General features: G+C 42.2%; 1 long non-coding RNA gene across 1 annotated transcript in view; it reads left to right on the forward strand.

Moving 5' to 3' along the window:
* The window catches only part of LOC138369533 (uncharacterized), a 47,828-nt gene extending 41,470 nt beyond the window's left edge, over positions 1-6,358 (forward strand). Inside the window, exons 2-3 of the long non-coding RNA XR_011229881.1 lie at positions 4,975-5,104; positions 5,341-6,358. This is a non-coding gene — a long non-coding RNA (uncharacterized lncRNA). The remainder of the gene's footprint in view (positions 1-4,974; positions 5,105-5,340) is intronic.
* The last annotated feature ends 431 nt before the right edge of the window (positions 6,359-6,789 follow it).

Consider the following 6,789-nt stretch of genomic DNA (forward strand, 5'->3'; position numbering starts at 1 on the left):
TATCATATTCTGTCTCAACTTCATTCTTTTGGCCTTCGTGGGAATCTCCCTCTCTTCCTCCAGAGCTTCCTCTTTCGTCGTTCCTTTCGTGTGCGGCTTGGTACCACTCTCTCTGCTTCTTTTCGGCAGTATGAAGGGTGTACCACAGGGTAGTGTTCTGAGCACTACTCTTTTTCTAGCTGCCCTCAACGGTCTTCTTTCCTCTCTTCCTTCTGGCGTCTTCTCCACTCTCTATGTTGATGATCTTACCCTTTGCTGTCGGGGTGATGATTCGCTTCTCCTTCAATGGTGGCTTCAACTTGCGATTGATGCCGTGTCGTCTTGGGCCACCGATCATGGCTTCGAGTTCTCGGCGTCTAAGACTTGTGCTATGACTTACTCGGAAGCATGTCGTTCTTCGTCCCTCTTTGTCGCTTTATGGTCATCCCCTTGTGTACAGGGTTCCGCTAAGCTTTTGGGGTTAGTCTTTAACAATCGTTTGTCTAGGTCAGCCCATATCTCTTACCTCCGAGTTGAATGCTCTAAGGCCCTTAACCTACTTAAGGTTTTGTCCCATACTTCTTGGGGAGCGGATAGGCGCACGCTCCTCTATTTGCACTCCTCTCTCGTCCTGTCTAAACTCGATTATGGTTGCCCTGCATACTCTTCTGCTTCCCCTTCTACTCTTCGCCGTCTTGTTGCTTTGCACCATACTGGGTTGCGTCTCAGTTCTGGTGCCTTTTGTTCGACTCCCGCCTTCAGTTTGTATGTTGACACTGGCTTTCTCTCTCTTCAGGACCGCTGTGATCGCTACTGTCTTCGCTATCTTGCGCGGTCCTCACAACATCCTTCCTCTCGCTTCTGTTGTGCTTTGACTTTTCCTCCTCCTGTAGCTCCTGTTCCTCTTCATCGTCTCCCTCTTTCTGTCCGGTTATCTCGCTTACAGGATTCTCTTGCTGTTCATATTTCTAATGTTTCTCCTCATATTGTTCCTTCCTTGCCTCCGTGGAGAGTCTCCCTTCCCAAGATTTGTACGTCTTTGACTTGTATTACTAAAGCCTTTACCCCTCCTACGATTCTGAAAAGCCTCTTCCTTGAGCACTTTTCTTCGCACTCCCACTCTATTTCCATCTTCACCGATGGTTCTAAGTCTGCGGATGGTGTGGGCTACTCTGTTATTTTTTCTGACCGTATTTATATGTGTCGCCTCCCTTCGGAGGCTAGCGTCTTTACAGCAGAACTTTATGCTATTCTGTATGCTCTCCGTCTCTTGCTTGCTCATTATCATTTCTCCTTTGTTGTTGTAGTTGACTCTCGTAGTGCCCTTATGGCTCTAGGGTCCTTTAATCCTTTCCATCCGGTGGTCATCGAGCTTCAACATTGGCTGTTTCTTATTTCTAGTAAATTTAAATCAGTAGAGTTTTGCTGGGTTCCCAGCCATATTGGTGTTTCTCACAATGAGCATGTGGATGCTGCCGCTAAGGAAGCTATCCGTTCTTGTCCCATCTCCCGTAAAGGTATTCCTTATTCCGACTTTTATCCTGTTATTCATTCCTCAATCCTTGCCCGTTGGCAGGGTTGTTGGTCCTCTGTGGTTAGTGTTATGATCTCAGCCTACAGGAGAAACGAGTCTCCCCCTTGAGAGCTATTCAATAAACCTGACCTAACTAGAAAGTATAGGATAAGTAGAGGCGATAACACAGATGTAAAATAGTTTGTTGGATTCAATGAACAATTTAAGATTATGGGCAGTGAATAAGAAAACAGATAAATGCTGGTTAGGAGATGTGGATAATTTGCTGGAGGCGTGAGGATTGCTTCTGGAGGGTTTTGACCTCACTTGAGGCCAGACATCGCAGGGGGAAAGCCGCGCTCCGTTTGAGCTCCCGTCAGAAAGGAACCCCTAGTGATATATCTCCAAGAGAAGAGAAGTGTGCAGATGTGCCAGCTGTAGAATTGAGCTGAGAACGTTGTGGTCTCAAGTCCTGGACGGCGAGGAGAGTTTATTAAGCTGCCCAGAGACATTTTTGTGGGCTGTGTGGAGCGCCCTGACCAGTCTCCGTCAGAGGGATAGCGTCCTCGACTAGACAATCTGTGCTAAGCACGATTTAAGCCAGTTCATAGTGATTGCTTGTAGTTGGTCATGTGCCCAGCGACAGTAGCAATGTTTATTTATAAGTTAGACATGTTTTGATATGGCAGAAGGCCTAAAATAAGAGTGGAGAGGGAGGAACAGCTGGAGGGACGAGCAGCGCGTCCTCTCCCGTCGACCGCCTGAAGCCAACTTCCTGGAGGAGGAGGACCCTTCCAGAGTGAGTGAGGCCCGTCGGGCGAGGTGGAGCATGGACCAGCCCAATGAAGGAGTCCATTCTCACTGCATATAGAGAGCGGATAGATGTTAGATGCAAACACATTGTGTGGATTGTTTCGTCTATGTGTTTATAAGGAAACATTTTTATTGGAGTGTCAATGGGTTGTAGGTTTGTCTTTGGGGAAGAAGTTGCTGAGAACTTCGAAGCCAGCATAGAGGGAGTAGTTGATGAGACTCCAAGCTAGTGGAGGAGAGGACCTCGAGCGGTGAGGAGGAGCAGTGAAGAGTGTCACGTGCTTTTGTAGAGGTGTGAAGCACCATAGTTGCTCGAGGAAACTTCATGGTGTAGCAGCCAGGAGAGCTGTGGAGGACACTAGTAGAAGTAGTGAAGCACCATAGTTGTTCAAGGAAACTTCATCGTAGCAGCCTGGAGGAGCTGCAGAGGATCCTGGTAGTTAAGCCCGGAAGAACTTGAAGATATCAGGGTAGTGAACTTCCAGATGTGGAAGGGAAGTTCTAAATAATCACTTGTAGGGAGTTGATAGTGTTTGTCATTAGCGTGCGAGTCACAGTGAGAGGTGAGTGATTGTTTGCCATTTTTGTACCAAGGAGTGTTTATACTGAAGTATAGAGTTACAGTCGAAGGCTGGATTACCTACAGATGTATGTGTTCTAGGACTGATAGGGTGATCGATGGATCATTGTTGTTTATCAAGGAACGTTTATACTGATATATATATGTTATTGCACTCATACACTGATTTTCCTTGTACATGTTTATAGATATATATATTCTCTTGCTGATGTACAACATTGTATTATAAGACTTGACCTACTTGAGGAGGTTGGTAATATTAGGTGGTGAACCAGGAGATCGGATACCACTTGATAAGCTGAGGATAGAGTTCTGATGTTGGAGTGCAACCTTACTGAAATAGTGTGTAGGATTCATTATTATTATATGTGTGTATGTATTGTGTATGTGCTTCGTCCAGTAAATGTATCACAATTTGCTGGTGTTTGCCCTTGTCCTAGTGAGGCTTCCCAGGAGGTAGTAAAGAAGGAGAGAGAGAGAGAAAGAACCAAGAACCACTGCTGTGGACAGGGTAGAAGGTAATACTAGTAAGTCAAAGGGGATTGAGGAGATCATATCACATAAGGAGAGAGTGGGGAGTCACAGCGGCTCGAGTGGGTCTGTGCACGTGACAACGAGGCTAAGTATTGAAGCCACATCCCCTAAACGTGTGACGTTGAGCCCCTCTCCAAGAGCCAGAAGTGCCCAGTGTGATCTCCTGGTAAAGTATAAGCACTCTACCGAGTTGTGGGTTGGGTTGTCTGGAAAGAAGGATCAACAACGACAACACCACCAACCCACACTATAATATTAGTAAGAAGCTGCGTACTCTCAAACGTAGTGTGTCCCCGTGGCCTTCCTCCTACCACCTTAACAGGCGGTGGGAAACTGCTTTGGCACGGCTGCGGTTTGGCCATACTCGCTTAACCCACGGTCACTTAATGGAGCGCCGCCCAGCTCCTTATTATCCGAATTACGTTGTCCATCTTACAGTTGTGCATATCCTTGTTGAATGTCTTGACTTCTAAGACAAGCGTGTGTCTTGCTTTCTGACTGTCCCTCGCGGTCACTTGTCCCTCGATAGAATTCTAGGTGAATTGGATGCTTTTGATATCGTTCGCCTTATGCGTTTTTGTTCTCGTATTGGCATTCTTGGTGATATTTAGCACCCTCTGATTATTTCGCACTTTGATGGTGCTACATATATAGCCTTTCCGGTTGGGTGCCTTCTTTTGATAATTACCTTAACTTAAAACGTTTAGTAAACTATAAACTGCTTGGTGGATATAGGGTCCACTGCCGCCATTAAGATAGGTATAGGGTGCATAAAAATTGGCAAAATGAGTTAACCCTATTCTTTGTATCTCTAGCATGAATTAAACATTTGTGTCCTACATGATAATGGTTTCTAGTACCTGGAGTTAATTTTGTCCTTTTCCAATGCAGACATCAATTGAGTTTATCTTCATTTTATACTACAGTGGCAAAAACTGAAGTGCATAGTTGAAAGGCAAGAAAAATCTAAAAGTTAATTTAGGCATGTTAATACAAACATATTTAAAAGCATTTTTTCCTTATTCCAAATGTATATTCATTGGTTTTTAGTTTAAAATCCCTACTTATTCTGACTCCCAAGTTCCAGCTAAGCTGTAACTTATCCTAAAGGTCTGTTTAGGATTTGGTGCCTGACAGTTGAGTGAACAGCGCTTTGTATTCGTAGTCCTGAGGTTCCAGTGGAGGTGGAGACAAATGGGGAAAATGTTTCTTTCACCCTGATGCCCCTGTTATCTAATAGTAAATATGTGCCTGGGAGTTAAAGCTGCTACAGACTGCTCCCTGGGGGGGGGGGTGTATCAAAAAGGAGCCCTGGTCAAGGACCGGGCCGCAGGGACGCTAAGTCACGAAATCATCTCAAGGTAACCTTAAGGATATTTAAGTATTTATCAAGAAAATTGTTGTTATACATTAACCATTTTTATTCCAATTCAAATCCACTTACTTTTTCTGGGATGATGTCCCAAGCTCACGAAAGAAATAAAGAATGTAATAATTAATGAAAATTACTTTTCCTAACTAGTTTGGTTTGTTTTAATATGATTTTGTTTACCAGGATCATGAGGATACATGAAGCTGGGCTTTACAATCACTGGCTAAAGCAACTGCATAAAAATTATTCTTCCTGTTCCAATCTACCGACCAAAGTTGTCATCCAAACATCACTCTCCATTAATAACATAAAGGTAATAGTAGGCATCCATCAGTCTCAGGATATTATGCTCTGATTGTCGGTCTGTAGTGGCCTGTCGGCCTCGTGTAGTGGTAATATTTAATAAATAACTCAATTATATTATTACGAGTTACCTTGCCTTACATTATCGATTACGAGAGAATATTGAACTATTCTGTTAAAACAGCTTGATAGAGATTCAACGATCAAATCACAGCCACACTCTCACCTTCAATTATTCTATTTCAGGGCATGTTTCTTGTGCTGGTGAGCGGCCTTGCTCTTAGTCTGCTTGTCTCGGCCATGGAGTTACTGTATAGTCACTGAGCTACTGTGTGATGATGGAGCAACTGCTGTATGCTCATGGAGGTCATTTATGCTACTGGCGTTCATGCATGATCTCATAGATTTTGCATCATAGAGGGGCTACTGAGTAAACCTGTATGATCTTGGAGGATCAGTATGATTAATGAGTTCCTGTATATTAATGGAGCTCTATTATAATCATGGAAGTCCTCTTTGGTCATTGTGCTCTTACATGATCAATGACCTTCTGTATGGGAATAGAGCTACTGTATTATTCTTTACCTCCTGTTTAATAATATAGTATCTGTGTAGTCAGAGAGCTCCTGATTGACTTTAGCGTTAAAATGTGATTAAGGAAAGGTTGTATGATAAATGGGTTCCTTCATGATCAATGAGCTCCTGAATAATTATCGAGCTCCAATATATATGGAACATAAAGAATCAGTACAATCATAGATCTTCTGTATGGCAATGAGGCCCCTGAAAAATTATACAGATTTTGTATGGTAACTGAGCTCTTGTATACTCATAAGTATAGGTGTTGCACGATCAATGAGCTCATTTAATATAAGCAAGTTATCGTGGCAATAGTGTATGACTGAGGAGCACCTGCATAATGATTGGAGCTCCTGGATGACCATTCAGCCCCTGCTTAACAAAGTAGTTCCGGTAAAATTATAAAACTCCTCTGCGAGGCTGTGAATTTAAGTATGACCATTGAGTTACTGGATGATCATTGCCCTCTCTATTATCATTATGCTGGTTTATAACCTTAATCACCAAGGCCCATGCTGGATTATTACTAAGAAAATCTCCCATGGAACAACACAGGTTTAAGGTGCATATTCCCCATCTGATTATTCTCAGTGTGCCACTTACTTCTAACATTGTTAATTACCTACTATGTAACTTATGATATTCGATGTGTTCCTAAAATTCACTAATAAATTTATTATCAGATTGCAAGATTGCAGTACTATTTTCCTCAAGAAGTTTTGTTTCTTAATGGATATACGTATATATAAATATATATGTCGTACCTAGTAGCCAGACGCATTTTTCGGCCTACTATGGAAGGCCCGATTTGCCTAATAGGCAGAGTGATTTTCTTAATTTTCAATAAATTGTTTCCAGTTCGTTTATTTTAAATATTTTTATTAAATAATATTAGGAACATAAATTATAGACTTTTTTATGTTAGTTTAGGTTAGGTTAAGTAAATGTAGGATAGGTTCAGTCATATATCTACGTTAGTTGTAACTCAATTTAAAAAAAAATAAGTGATACATAATGAAATGGATAGCTTAATCATTTCATGAGAAAAATTTTAGAAAAATATTGTAATTCAGGAAAACTTGGCTTATTAGGAAAATCGGGCCTTGCATAATAGGC

The sequence above is a fragment of the Procambarus clarkii genome, chromosome 28, assembly GCF_040958095.1.
Source record: "Procambarus clarkii isolate CNS0578487 chromosome 28, FALCON_Pclarkii_2.0, whole genome shotgun sequence".
Classification (NCBI taxonomy): domain Eukaryota; kingdom Metazoa; phylum Arthropoda; class Malacostraca; order Decapoda; family Cambaridae; genus Procambarus; species Procambarus clarkii.